Consider the following 15550-nt stretch of genomic DNA (forward strand, 5'->3'; position numbering starts at 1 on the left):
GATGCTTTCATATTTGGCAATATCGAGTATTTCAAATATTTCAGCCACCGATCCATTTCTTTACCGCTCGTACGAATACTGTTTATTCATACCGTCCAGTATCCACGGAAATATTATTACTGTTACGTCTCATCTATTTGTCAGGTGATCAGCAAAATAGAATTATACAAAATTTTATATAGCTATTGAATTTTATTCAATTTGTTTTACCTATATATAGTAAACTTATCGATACCTATGTCAGTCTTACGAAAAGTTTACTTTTTACTTATCGTTCGAATGAAAAATTGAAATTATTAATTTTCGTCGCGATTAATTTGATATACAACTCCTTAAGAAATTTCGGAAATCCGAAGAAATATAAGAATATAATATTCTTACCGTAATTGTAGGTTTGACGACGTAAATGATCTCACAAGGAAGATTAATTTTGCATACGTTATATCTTCCATCTTTCTCACCGAAGCTAAAACAGGCTAAACGTTAATTTCGTTTTATACTCGACGAAAAGTTTACTACGCGAAACTATAGTTAACGTTACTCAGTGTAATTAAACTTCAATTATACCACATTGCCGCGTTTTTACGTCCTATTTGGGCGTGGGTTGTAAGTACTTACTTTCATCGCTTTGGTTTGTATTAGGCGTCGTTAATGAAACAGTTGATAAATTACTCCTCGAACTGAAATTTCAAAGAACTTGCATTAAATTTCATTTATCGAATGTCCAGATTTCCGTGAAAATAATAGAACGTTATTTTGCAATATATCTCTCTTTATATCTATATGTCGTTCGTTAATGTTTGAATAAAAATCGACTATAATTAACTAGGCTTTTTAAGTGTTTACTTCCGTCTTACTTCATGGTCGAAAACTGGAGATTCTTCGATAGGCGGTTGAACGGAAAATTTGCTAAGTAAGGCCAATTTAAAAGACTCTTTGAGGTACGACAACCATTTTTAACGAGCTAAAATAGTTTGTTCTAAAATTCGACTAATCTAAAAGCGTTCATAATTATATCTATGAGAAACTGATCATTAGTCTGAGAATCTCTATTTAACGTCAGACATATAATAAATAATAAAAACCAACATTAATTGTAAAAAGAAGACTGCAGGTTTTCTTCATTTCCATTAAATTGTGATTTTTCTTTTCACGTTCAGTCTCATTCTCCGTGTCCCTCGCTTAGATTATTTCCAAGAATTGGAGACGATGACGAAGCCGATATTAACGGGACATCATTGTAATTCTGTTCAGACAAACACCGCTACATGCAGACATTACAATGACCATGCATGCGTTATAGCTTATCGGTCATTTTCATTAAGAATGCTTTGTTTGACTGACACGGTACGTATCTGAAGCTGTCAAAACACAAACAGTTTGACCAAGTTAGCTTTAGCAGTCAGCTGCGTGAACGAACCAAAAGAGACAATCAATGGCGAGGGAAATACGACGCCTTGCGTTCTATAATACAGGGTGTTTTACCCTCAATCGAATAACTGAACGTCTCTCTGGAATATTTTTAAATTACTTCAATCGATACTGAGAAACAGTTTTAAAACAGTCTGAGCGGTGTCAAAGGAGAGATGTTGTGGAAAAATAATTTCTTTTAACACATTCGCCGCTGCTACACTTGTAGCTGCACATTCTCCTTTGTCACAGAAGCAAAGACGATCTTAAAACAAATGAAAGAAGACCTTGGAAGGACAATTTTCTTCGTAAAATTCTTCCTTAGGCGTTCTTCCATTTAGGCGTTAAACGTTTCCCAGTATCATTAAAAATAAGGAGAGATACTTAATTGTTCCCTTAAGGATGACAAATCCTATTTATATGATATAACATTATATAGAACATCTAGAAATCCTTTGCGTTATAGCGGGGTATCGAGCGCGATCGTACGATAACTTTGTTCGAACGAAATTGTCACGATAGCGTTAGAAACCCACAGAATGGCGCTATAAACCAGCCTTAATTCGAACGCTCCTTTGAGGTACCATAAACTAGCATCATCACTTTTCAGATCGATATAATATTTTATTAACGAAACTCTACCAGGTGAACACAACGCTGGTTAAACACTTTGTAGTCCAAGCGTAAGTGATCGTAATGGTGCTACAGTGCATCCTCGAGCGCATAGGGAATAAATGAGTGGATGAGTTACTGTCATCGTTTCCTCCTTTGCTTCGTGCTATAGTCATACTCCACGCCTGAAAAAGCCAGACGCGATTCAATTAATAACATCGGTGAAATTTTACGAGTCACAAGTTACGTGTTACAGAAAAGATCCTGATACACATATACGAAAAGAGTTTGAGTATAAGAATGTACGCGTTTGAAACAATTAGAGTTACGATCGAAAGAGACGACAAAAATTTCGTGCGAAATGATTTGGTTTGGTTAAAAATAAAAATGCAGACCGTCTAAGGTTTCGTTCATTTACTTTTGATTCTCAAAGGAAAAATCGAATAAGAGGCTGCTCTGTCGGGCACAATAAATCTCAAACCACACAGGCATTTCCGCCGACGACGATTTATTTCATGGCAATTTACTTTATCCCGTGTGTTCGTCCAACCATGTGCCGTCACGGTCACAGCCACAAAATTAGAGCCCTTCGCTTGATGCTTCACTCGATTACAGAACCAGTGACTTTTTCTCTTTTAAATATTTCCCAGCGTAGTCACGTGCATTCGGTACACGCCTCTCCTCATCATATACGTATAAAAATAATTCTATCCGACTCTTTCTTCTCTCCCGATAGCTTTTACGTTGTGGAATTTAAAATTTACGAGAAAACTAATTAAGCCATACAAATACGAAATGGCTTTAGCGTACATATAGGATTACATATACACGTGTTCGTAATTAATATACGTTGGCCTGTAAAAATATCCGAGCAAACAGTTTTCGTACTCCTTTCCGTAAAAATGAAAACTAAAAGAATTTTAATTTATCCCAGCTAAGCTTGAGTAAATTTTATTTCGAATAAAGATAACAAATGGCAATTTGAAGCAACGAGTCATTTCGACTATATACTTTGATTTATGAATAGTGCTATTGAAACAGTGTAATCAGAAATATACCTTTAATACTGTAAGCAAGATTCACAACATCCGACATTCATCCTTTCATAATAAAGGTACAAATAAATGATAAGCCTGGAAATAGGGAATTGGGGAAAATGGGGAAGAGGAATATGGCCTAAAACAGTGAATTTGAGATATTATGTATTCTCTTGGTTATCCAGTAACGAAGGAGTATTTATAATTTATAAATGTAAATTAAAGAATTAAATAGATGAAATTCTTTTCGTAATGGCCGGACAAGTCGACACTGATATAGATTCTTATATAAATTCTTTCCCTTATACCAGTTTTAAAAATAATTTGCGAGAATATTACTGCCTAGAGTCTTAGCCAACGAAGACAGTATTAGAAAATGGTTTTAGGAACTTAATACTTATATAATATATTGCGGTGTTGGAAACTTTATTAAGAATTCGATTATTTCATCTATAATAAGTACAAATAATTAATATTTAATAAAGTTTATACTTTTCATTTGATTAAAACTTAAGCTGAACTATTTCATGTAACTGTACAATTGGAGAAAATTGCGTAATTAATCCTTTTCTGGATTTGCAAGGAGATAGAAGAGAAAATGAGCAGTCGTCACAGTAGAGTTCTCCATTGTGCGCCCGGCACTTTTATGAACTAGAATGAGATCGTAGCAAAGAACTTTATTGAATTTAAATGAATTCATTTATATGCTAATTGACGAGGGAGTGTAAGCTAAGACTGAAGTTGCTGGAATTTCGGGTGTTTAAAAGAATCTTTAAAAAATTATTACACGCAACCTGAAATTTAGTAGCTTAATTCTTAATTCTCTAGTTGTATAATAATTTTATGAGTTCCATACGTCCACTATAACTTTTCGAAGATTTGTTTTTAAGATTTGCAGGCCAGAACGTTAAGTGATTTTATGGGATGATTCAGCGCTGACAGCGTTCGAGCCTCTCACAATCAGCGGTTCGATGAAACACATAATTTTAGCTGTCTAATGTTTTGGCACACATTGCTAACATGGTTTCTGACACGATCGAGAATTTCGAACTATTTTCGAATAAAAGCAGATTGTTCATAGTTTTATATCTTGGAGAATTTGAAACTAGTCTTTCAAGGTTTCGGTCATTTTTGTTCCCCTAGTTTTCGTGTTCTACCACTCTCAGAACGTGTTATATCCTCAAGGTTTCAGATAAAACCATTCCACTGTTATTTGAAATATTTTTCAGTATCATCGACAATTTCAAAACTATTCGTGATGTTGGATGGATTTAAATGAAATACCCTGTATCTTCGGCATAATTTTAGTATAATTTTAAACAATCTGTGAAAGTATTGGTCTTTGCATAGTTTTACTAAAAAAGTTAATCGAACACGCCATGGGCAAATATTTCTATATAGATCTCTGTATAATTTTACAAATTGAAAAATAAACTTCGATTCAACTGAATTTCAGTTGAAATTACTCGTTGGCACTAATTAACTAGTTATCGAAGCACGTTAAGATAATTTGTCACTGTACGGCATGTCGCGTACGTTTCCTTCCGGTATTGGAATCGATTTCGGAGTTTAATTAACGGAGCTAGTTTGAATTCGGCTACAATTGATCTTGCCATGTATCACGGCCGTAACGACAGTCTTTTAACGAATAAAATTATAGCAAAGAATTTTTTAAAACCGCAACCAACTTCTGCGATTCGTCGTCTGAATGTACAACTAGATGCATTGTGTATTTTAAGTATGAAATGGAGAAACATGTGATTGCAAAATATGTGGAAAAGAGTCAGCATGTCAGCTACCTTACCGTTGTAAAAAGCTAGCGGAAAGAGGAACATATCCGCACGAGTGGTTCCATCAGTGAGCAGCGCTTTGCTGTGTAATACGCGAGATTTTTCATGAAAGAGCACGTACTACGTCTAATCTGAGGAGCGTTAGATGGAGTGATAGTTGATGACCAACGAACGAGTGTTTTGCTTATGGTAAATTAAAAGCATACCGCAGTGTATACACGTGTGCTATCTATGCGGAGTTTAAATTAATGTAATCTAGTCTAACCATCTACATAGCTAGATACTTTGGCCTAATTTCAATTTGTCACTCCTCAAGTTTTTTGAGGAATATCCATGTCACTTTCTAAAGTAATTCTACGAAATTGAAAATATTTATATCGTTAATTTGCAAGAAAAAAGTGACACAGTTGGAAATCTATTCCCTAATCTAATCTGTTCCATTTTTATTTCGTTTCACAAGTTATAATTAAATTGCGGATATTTATGAAAACTCATATTTTTATAAATATGATTTGAAAAATGGATGCTTCGATACATCGGATATTTTACATACTTTGTTTGTTTCAGGTGTGCGGCTCAATACTGGCAGAATACGCGCAGAAAACCCAATAAGGTAGGAGATCATGCAATTTAATATTTCAAACTTTTCGTCATAATAATTGCACTTCATAATTTAATATTTAAATACGATATATATGCGAGCGTGAAGTTGCAAAATATTTTACGCCGTCGTGTAAAATTTATTTATTTCATGCATACAAAATTTTCTACACACGCATAATAATCGTTCATAATCGTTAATCGACATATATTCAAAGACTAAAAATAACATACACATGCGAGGTGACTTTATTAATTGTGATAGTGTAAAACCACCGGAGAATTTTCAACTTTTGTACAGTTAAACTCTTAAAAGCTACTATTGTAATTTCATTTTATATAAATATTAATTATAAGTATGTAAAATATTAAAGTATGTTCCTTCTTTTAATGAAAATATAATACGATTCGTATAACTGTGAATTAATTTTATATAAATTTTTCTAAATATTCTTTGTTTTAATATAAAGTTTTGTTTAGTACAGAAAGCTGTTATAACGGAAGTTAGCATCTTGTGCTCGCTATGCATTTGACCAATAAGAGGTCAAGCAGCTCAATTTTTCGATTAATCGCTCTCACTGATCTGATTTATAAGTCCTTAGTTACCTTGGTAGCAAATACGTCATAACTTCACTACGTGTAGACTGTAGACACGTCATTGAGACGTAAAAGGATATTGATTTCTTAGTTCTCTTGTAACTGTGGCACATCAAAATCCAAATGTTATAATGAATTAATTCTCGCCTCTATTCACCGTAACCGCATCGTCACATTTGTACACATCATATCCAGAACTAACGTCATTCCACATGATGTTTACACGCATACCTGGATATGAATGCTGGGTACCTAATGAGGACATGTGCGATTGAGTTTATGTCTCTAAAACAAAATATACAGACGTAGAATAAACAGTTAAGTGAAAAGTATTGATTTCAACGTAATGATAATAATAATTTAACGACTCAATTCAGTTAAGATTGAAATTTTCTTGCTTTATGAAATTATATATTTTGCTCTTTAGTACGTAGTAGTAAATACAAAGTTACTTTTTCACATTTTCCACATTCTGTGTGAAACATGGAAAGCAAGATAATATAATATAATATAAGATAGTATAATATTCATAATACAGAGGAATGGGTGTGTATGTATAATGTATATATGTTAAAACATGTATATGAAATTAATGATAAACCACCGAAAGATGAAACGGCGCATATGCAGATTGCACAAAAGAATTATTCGATACTCATTTGTAACAAATATATGTTGATAGGATGTGAGTAATAGAATAGAAATGGTCGTTTCTGAATGATTAATCTTCACAATGTTTGCACGACGTATTTCGAAGAAATAGAGCATACACGAAGTAACAAACGACAAGTTTCAAGAAAATTGGTCGATTTGAAAACAAAGTTTTCGACAACATCAAATGATACTAATTTGTCTTGTCGTGCGTTCGTTACCCGATTTTGTGACAAGTTTTATAAGACAGATATTCTGTTGACTACATCCTCCGTAAATGTTTCCATTCTACTTATTTTTACTCCTCCGCGTTCCGCGCCATTCAAACGTATACGTAATAGCGAAACGTGAAAGAGAGACGAATTCTCGTGCACAAGATCACCATAGCTATTCTAACACATCTACGTGTGTAATCCTATAATCGAGTAAAATGTATAAGCCCAATTATTTTCAATTCACTTGTCTGTATCTGTTTGAAAGCAATTTGACATTCAAGTTGACCACTTGATCGATTACTATTGTGTCCTTTTCAATTATACTCAAAACGTTAAAGATATAAGAAAAGCGATGGAAAAAATTGGAATGACACGTTGATACTAACGTTAAGTGGAAAAGTTTTAATCGTACTCTTGTATAATTAGTCTGAATATATTTTCTTCTTTATGACACGTTGCATAACTTTCTTTTCATGATTTAGTGTAGCTCGAAACTAGGACAAAGAAGTTCTTTCACACGTCTAGAAATATAACAAATATTTTGGATGCTTGTTATAATTAGATCGCGGGTTTTTATGCATTTATGATAAATTTGAAGATGCATATTTTTTTTTTAAATTGCATTTTTAAATTTTTTTAAATTGCATTTTAAATGCATTTTTTTTTAAATTGTATTCATAAAAATGTAAAATTACATATACGTATGAAATGTGAAGATACAATATCGGCATTGTAATTATGTTTTGCGCGTTTTTAGTTGGTCGTCTTTCATTAATTAGAACAACCACTAATGTTCTTCTGATTGTCTGGAATTATTTATAGCACCTTTGTTAGGAACGATATATCGTTCGCTTTTGTTCCTGCTCGTTGTATAGTCTTTATTCGCGGAGAAGGAATAATGACGATAGAAAATTCGATTTGTTTCTCGAGCAACGAGGAAAAAGGTTGAGTAAAAGGAGAAAAGAGCCGCCGGTGTAAAGGTTAGGAATATGTCCGATGAGCGGCTCTTCGTGAAATAGTAAGCTAGGCACGAAGTTTGCCATCTCGTTTCGCCTCGTTTTTTGCCATTGTGCGCGCGTCACTTTCCTCGACTTGCCGGCGAAACGCTCATTGTTGTCTGAGCTTTTTCTCGTAACCTTTGTGGAGGGCGGCCGGTGTACATAAGCATGTAGCACACTCCCTATAAGTATAATACGTGCAATCTTTCTGCTACGTAGCCCTCTCTGTGTTCTGCCTTCCTTTTATGTCCTGTCACCTCTGCCTACACCCCTCTATCCTTCTTTTAGGCCCAACGTTCATCCTGTAAACCATCGAGTACGAGCCAGAGGTAGAGAGAGGTCTCCAGGTGGGCGGAGATCGATAGAACCGCGACCCAGCTTTACCCTAGCAGGCCGGGGAACCTGGTACTACTAGTTTCCGCGATTCCTATGTACGCGATCTTCGTGTGTACACTTATATTACCCTTCATGAGTATTTCGACACTTCCAAATTATTGCAAATATACATATATACAATAATACATATTTTGATCTAATTTTGGTCCCTGACCTTATCTTAGCTAGTTATACGTATTCTTGGTAGATGTTGACAGATAGTGGTATGTCGTATCGACGAAAACAACAATTCATATCTATTAGTATAAATAAAGAGACGATTAGTTGAATGTGAATAAAACTTAAAGGATTCATAATAGAAGCGATTCTTGTTAAAAATTCCATGACTTTAGATCTCTGTTCAACGTTGCTTCGTCCGAATGTTTCTAGTCACATCCTAAAAGTTTATACATATTTTATGAAGCCTTAACTATTCATTGCGGGTAGACGTAAGACTAGAGCGATACAAATATATTTCTTATTTCAGCTTTTTAGCAGATCATTTTATTCCAGTTATAAGAAGAAGTAAAGAATTAACAGTAGAGAAAATATGGGGGAGAAAATACCAATCTTCTGATCAAATTGTACCAGGTGTTCAAATATTTATGATAGTCTACACATATACAACCGTAACAACGGTGTGTTACAAAATATAATTAGTGTTTCATACGCGATTTGCTTTCTTAACCACCCTTCTGTTATGCTCTGCAAAATACAGCTTTGTTTTTGTTCTTAACCAATTGTGTTATGTTTTACCGACGATTTTTTTCTACGTTTATTTACATCTTTACAACTCCGATCTTCCTATCGTTCAATGATTTCTTTAGATCGAAAGAAACTTTGTTTCTTATCGAACTGATAGAAGTAAAAATTGTAATCAGAACTCAAACTATTCGAAATAAAACTTAATGTTTGAAAAAAATATTTTACTGTGTTTTAGCAATTTTGAACTATTAAACCGGTTTAATTTAATATAATAATTAAGGATTCGTTTTTCTTTTTTTGGAAAAGGTATATTTGTTTCTGCAATAACTTCCGTACCCAATTGCAGCGATTTTCTCGAATACTCACGTTTGTATCAAAATTATTATCACCCCTTCATAAAAATTTAATAATACTTTGGTACAATTAAATAATTCGGTTAGAAATAATTTTAATGAAAGAAATATAGCTATAGGTCGCCACGATTTCACGCACTACTTCGTCCCTATTTACACGATTCGAGAATATTCTTAATAAAAAACGTCCTCTTGAGCACGATCCTGCTCACCTCGCATGTTACTATAAAAGATAAAAACGAAAATATTTTATATTGTGATATTAAAACTAGAGCGCGCTATAATTATCTAAAACTTTTAAGAGAAACTAAACTATAGTAGCTTTGTGAAATTATATTTGTTGCTATTTAGTATATAATACAAAATGTCTTTCTTCTCGATTTGCATAAGTCATTTAAGCATGCAAGAAGTTTACATTATGTAGAATAAAAGAAGAAGAAACATATTTCATGTTGTGTGACGTTTGTCCGTTTTAGAACAGTACCTACCACGAATGGGAAGTTGGCGAAACAGGAAATGTTATTGTACATACAACCACCATCCTTCGTTTGTATTCTACGAGACTTTGCTGTTAAAATATTTACATTGCGCGCAATTGGTGCTGTTGTGTTTGGATATGCTAAAAGACTTAAGACCAGGTTTTAAAATAAAAATACGGTCGCTATTTCAAATGATCGATATATACATCTATTTACAATACTGTGACGATCATGAAAATATAAATACGACTGACTAAATATACGGCGATAGATCGATTACTTTAATATTATAATTGTTTTATCAAAAATCTTTTTGTTTAGCTATTTCGTTAATATTTACTAATATTGACTCAATTCGGATTAACGATCGAAACGTGTTTAAGAATTAAAAGATTCGATGATATTTACACCACTTGCTTTTAAGATTTTAACTCGACATTCTCTTGTATTTCACATGCCTCGTTTATATCGTACAATTTTAACATTTGTCACAACGTCGATTTCACGAAATTTCATTAAGCTACCAGGCTGCTACTACCGATTTGCCTAACGTGTGAATCATGTAATTAATATTTCTGCTTGATATGCAAAGTTTCTGCAGTTGTAGCAGCTGTCTTGGTAATTTAATCAACAATTACGTACGCTCTGTGTCACTCCCTAGTAACATTTAAAGTAACGTAACGGTAAGCGCAGTTATACAGAATGTTTTAGAATTAGTGATATGGACCGAAACGAAGTCGCATCACGATCATTCTATGTGAGAAAATTGATCAAAAATGTGGAGTGACATTTTTCGTGTAGAGATTTTTTCAAATAAATTTAATTTGTAACAGTTTTACTTCGCCAAATTCAACAAGAGAAACATTGATATATGCAAATGTTAAAAAATTGAAATTGTATAAGAACGAAAAAATTCTGAGATTTAATGGAGCATACAGTGTGTAAAACTTTATTAGAATGCACTATGGTTTACAATTATGTTCTGCGTATTGTACGTTTGTAAGCGTTCTTCAGGGTATTTCCATTTTTCAAACGTTCCAATGTAAAAAGAATCTTCTCTTTGAGCGGTTCTCTACTCGTATTCAGCTCGCAGTACACAAGAAATTTGACTCCATAAGCAAAAATCCATCAATGTACGTCCAGGGATCATATTGGCTATTTTACCATAACGATCGATACAGCAGGGATATTGGTAACGTTTCTGAACACAAATGCAATAAAAAACTAGTCTATAGTGTACTCTAGTATCGATGAATTTTCAACATCGGTTTATTCAAGAACAAAAGAAGCATAAGTATCTTTGTACGAAAAGATGTTGCTTTATTAGTATTTTCAACTTGCCTTTTCATGTAGATTCATCCACTTTTAAATTATTATATAATATCAATTCGGAAACATCCTGTATATTATTCACTGGAGTAACTATACAAAAATAAAAAGAAGATAATAATCGTTATTAATCCTTAATAGTTACGATATCTGCAAATGTTGTCTGATAAACTGTGTCGAAAATGTCAAAATAAGAGCACTCTTGGGTTATTCTTCATTAGCGACACGCACGCACTTGCGTGACCACTAGAATGTAATTAACTTCACCTTTTTATTACACGCTCACACATATTTTTCGGTTTAAGGGCCGTAGCTTGCAGCCTATTTCTTCTTTAACACCTTTTATAGTTCCTTAAACTTTTCACGCGTTACTTGAACATGGAAACATTACTTTGAATATTACCTTACGAAAATTTCGTTGAAATAATGGTAACATAACGAAGGATTAGAATTTCTTTTTAACAAATTAAAACATCTGTCACATTCTCCTGGGGATTAATATTACCAAAGACACTTGTGTATTTTTAGTAACTGCGAAAACAGAAGATTTGATAGTCATATTGACTGGTTTGGTAGCTGTAGCTTCGGTATCGAAAACTTGTATATATTTCGCTATACTTAAAGAATAATTTTGGCAGGTTTTGATGGTATCAGCCAGATGTCGTAAAACGTGCGATATATATGTAATATTATGCATATATTCACATTAGGATACGCCAAAGTGATATTAATGTTTTATGTAGAGACGTAACTGCTGGCTACAAAAATCGATAATTCTGGGTTTCGAGCTGTGTCGCGTGAGGTGCACTCGTTACACTATAACTATCATCAATCTCTCTTTTTTTCTTTCCATTTCAATCTGTTTTCTCCCCTTTCTTCCTCTGTCTCTCAGCTTCTTGCACAACCTAAAGGTAAAGTGTATGATGTTGGATATTTTTTTTAGTCTATTACATTGTCGTCTGATAAATTCTTCTTCGTTAGTAACGTTAATATTTATACCAAATTAACCTAGGAAGTAATGTCCATTTTATGAACATTAAAACATATTAATTTGCTACAATCTTCCGCTACTTCGTTTAATCAGCTAATGCACGTTGCTTTCTATTACTTTCTCCCTACTAGTTCTCTATTCTGGGAGCTTTTTAATGTTAGTTTCATTAAAAAGGAACATGAGTTTTGATTTGAAAAGACCTTCGATGTATTCTGCTTTCACAAATGTGTCTATCTTTTATCCATTTAAATAATTTTACAACATCTTGGGAAACTAATAATTGGGATGTATCTGATAAATACAAAGAACGAGAAAGAGTTTTTCTAACCGAAGTTTTTAAACTGTATGAAGTTAACTTCCCATTTATTAATTTTCGTATCTTTTCTTTTTTCCTGTTCCAAGTTGTTTTACGTTTGTTCTACATTGTTCCAAAGCGTTATTTCAATATCATATTTAGTTTAGGAAATAATTCGAAAAAACTGTACCCAGTAAGACAGTGGACGCTTCTCTTCATTTTGACAGCAATAATATAGAGGGTTCTTTTTTTTGGAATATATGTACACCCTTGTATTCGTGTTCCGGTCTTCAAATTTTTTATTCTGGTTGTTCTACAGATGAACTGCTACTAAAAAAAAAGAACCCTTTACTCTATACTATTGCTCAAAATAATGAGAAATGTCCAGTGTCTTATGTGTACAGTTTTTCCAAATTCGTACCTAAACTAAATAGGATATTGAAATAATATTTCACAACAATATTTAAAACAACTAGAATAATCCAGAACAACTATTACATGTTCGATTTTCAAGAAATAGGGAGCTGGTGAAATTTTCACTTGTTTGGAATTACTTCTGGGAATGTTTTTATTATTTTTATCATTTTAGGCATTTTCCGAGATAAATCATTATCTCTTTTTAAACGATGTATAACAAACATGTGTGTGTATATTTCGAAATGAACTTAATGGAGTTGTTGATATGTTCGCAAGGAGTACAACCGCCTCGAAATAGAAATATCCCTGAATTTATCATCCTAAATCCTACCATTCAGGTACTGAGTAACAGCAGCATGGTCATCCGCTTCGAAGTCAAAGTAAACATCTGTGTCACTTGATGAGCGCTTTCTAAAGACGGAATTAAAGGTTGCGACGGAAGAGGTGGATGAAAAGCAGCATAAGCCAATAAGGGATCAAGCAATATTCATTAACGAATTTACATTGTTGGTGAAAGTACACTGCTCAGAGTAATTAGAAGCTCGTTCTCCGATGTTACTTTGATTTTTATATCCATTTCTTGTATCTATTCATATTTTTCAACATTATGTTTCTTTCCCCCGATTAGCAATAACTTTCATTTTTAATACTTCGGTAATTTCATTAAAACACCGTAATAGACTTCCTTTTAACTAGAATTCCTCAGAGAACACTGGATATAAAAAGTAAAAACTCGATATAATTAATTGAAGTTTCATTTCGTACAAGCGAGATTGGATTACGTTTTATTCTTAGATTTAATAATTGGAAAAAAGTACACCGTAAGTACATCTAGGAAGAGGTTAAGTAATTCCATTTTAACGAGCAGATACTCCCACCGCAAAGTGATAAATTGATTGATATGCTCGATAATGATTTTTTGACACCATTCAATGCTCTTCTGTCGCGTGAAAAAGATCTCATGTCCAGATTTCCTTCTATGCGATGAATTATGTAGTGATTCATGTCTAACTTCGTATCAGAGAAACTCTCATTGAGTTACATTTCAATGGAAGATAATGATGTTATGTAAGAGAGAAAATGATAACGTGGAAATATAAAGTGAGATTAATAATATACAGCGTGGCTCTCATTTCTTTCCACAAAACCATGCAAGCCATATTCTATGAGTAAAATAGTAGCATAATGCAATTTATCTAAAGTTTCCTAGTAAATTTTGTCACTTGTACTTCGCAGACATTGAAGGATTAAATGATTGATGATCTACTATATTCGCTAAAATATTCTATAAAATTGTATGGTTCTGCAACGTAACGTGGAACTTATAAGCCCGCAAATCCTGTATATTTAGGTCAGCAAGCTCGTCCAATTTTCAAAATTTGAAATGAAAAATTTATTTCAGTGTAATTTGCGATTTTTTGTATAATCACTTACTTAGTATAACTTACTTTGTATCACAGTTTTATTATTTGGAAATAACCAGTTCGTTCTTATTTTTAACAATCAGAAATTATTACAAATCGTTAACTATAGGACAAAGCTTTTATTTTCTATAATCATGATATATCTTTGCCAAAGAATATAACGATTTTAGCAAATATGAAAAATGAAAAATTAGTGTACACTAAACACGAATACCGAACGTCTTTAATAATTTTAAATTCTTAATGAACTTCTAAACCTTTAAAGTTACGAATTTACGATGAGTCTTAAAGGTTTTTGAAGTCTTAAAAGACTTAACGTTTTAAAGTCTTTTTAAAGAAAAGCTTATTCCGAAATCACTCGTTATTTTTTCCTTGTTCTTTTTATTCAAATATTTCTATTAATTGAACCTTCTAACTTTCGAAAGACATTAATTTGCTTGAAAAATTTTCACAATTGTAATGTTTAATTTTTATAATCGTGTTTCATGTAAACACAATTAATATTAAAGTGTCAGTATTCTACTAAATGATTATAAAATCTTTAATGGATCGCAGTTAATTGCGTTAATCTCAACTCGGAGATTGAAATGGTTTCACCGGGTCAATAGAGATAATCGTAAATACGATCGATGTACGGGCCGCCACATTGATGAAGCGATAAGTGAAAATTCGTGCACTCGTTAAAACGTAGAAATTATACGATTAATATGACGTTATAGCGATTCCTCGCTCTAACAAATAATATTCGATATTCAATTAGATGGAAGCGTAATTTGAACATCATGTAAAAGAAAATAATTTATGAGTTTTACGAATGACGTGAGCGTATTTGCCAACCAAGAAAAGCACGTTTCAACGAGATGCATAAATTTATTAACGAGCTCGCGTGCTTCGACTAGTTGATGGAAAATTTCCATTGTGGAAATTGCGCACTGCGTCTTTCGTAGGAAAAAATTAAATCTTGCTGATTGGCCAACTCAACTGGAGAGAGTTACTTCCGAAAATGCACTAACGAGTTCTTTTTCACGATGAGCAGCCCACTCGTGCAATTATGGGCCGCGATTGGAGTCCTTGATCCTTTCTAGTCGATATGTCGCAAACAGTCTCTGGTCCAACCTAGAATAGGCAAACTACGATTCGCCTCGTAATGAGTAGCGCTGCTTGCTAACCAGTGACTGAATTTCAATGAAGTGACTAGAACGAAATTCTGTAGATATTATAGTTAAAGTATTTTACCTGAGCGGAATTATGAATCTTTTATTGAATACCTAT

At 33.2% G+C, this 15550-nt stretch overlaps 2 protein-coding genes across 2 annotated transcripts in view; both read left to right on the forward strand.

The window, feature by feature from the left end:
* Window positions 1-15550, forward strand: part of LOC126865038 (neurocalcin homolog) — a 79858-nt gene that overhangs the window by 18221 nt on the left and 46087 nt on the right. The window lies entirely within an intron of this gene.
* Window positions 1-15550, forward strand: part of LOC126865039 (neuronal calcium sensor 2) — a 61317-nt gene that overhangs the window by 18050 nt on the left and 27717 nt on the right. The window contains exon 2 of the mRNA XM_050617095.1: window positions 5417-5462. The gene's annotated coding sequence lies outside the window, so the exon portion shown is untranslated. The remainder of the gene's footprint in view (window positions 1-5416; window positions 5463-15550) is intronic.

This window comes from Bombus huntii, chromosome 4 (assembly GCF_024542735.1).
Source record: "Bombus huntii isolate Logan2020A chromosome 4, iyBomHunt1.1, whole genome shotgun sequence".
Classification (NCBI taxonomy): Eukaryota; Metazoa; Arthropoda; class Insecta; order Hymenoptera; family Apidae; genus Bombus; species Bombus huntii.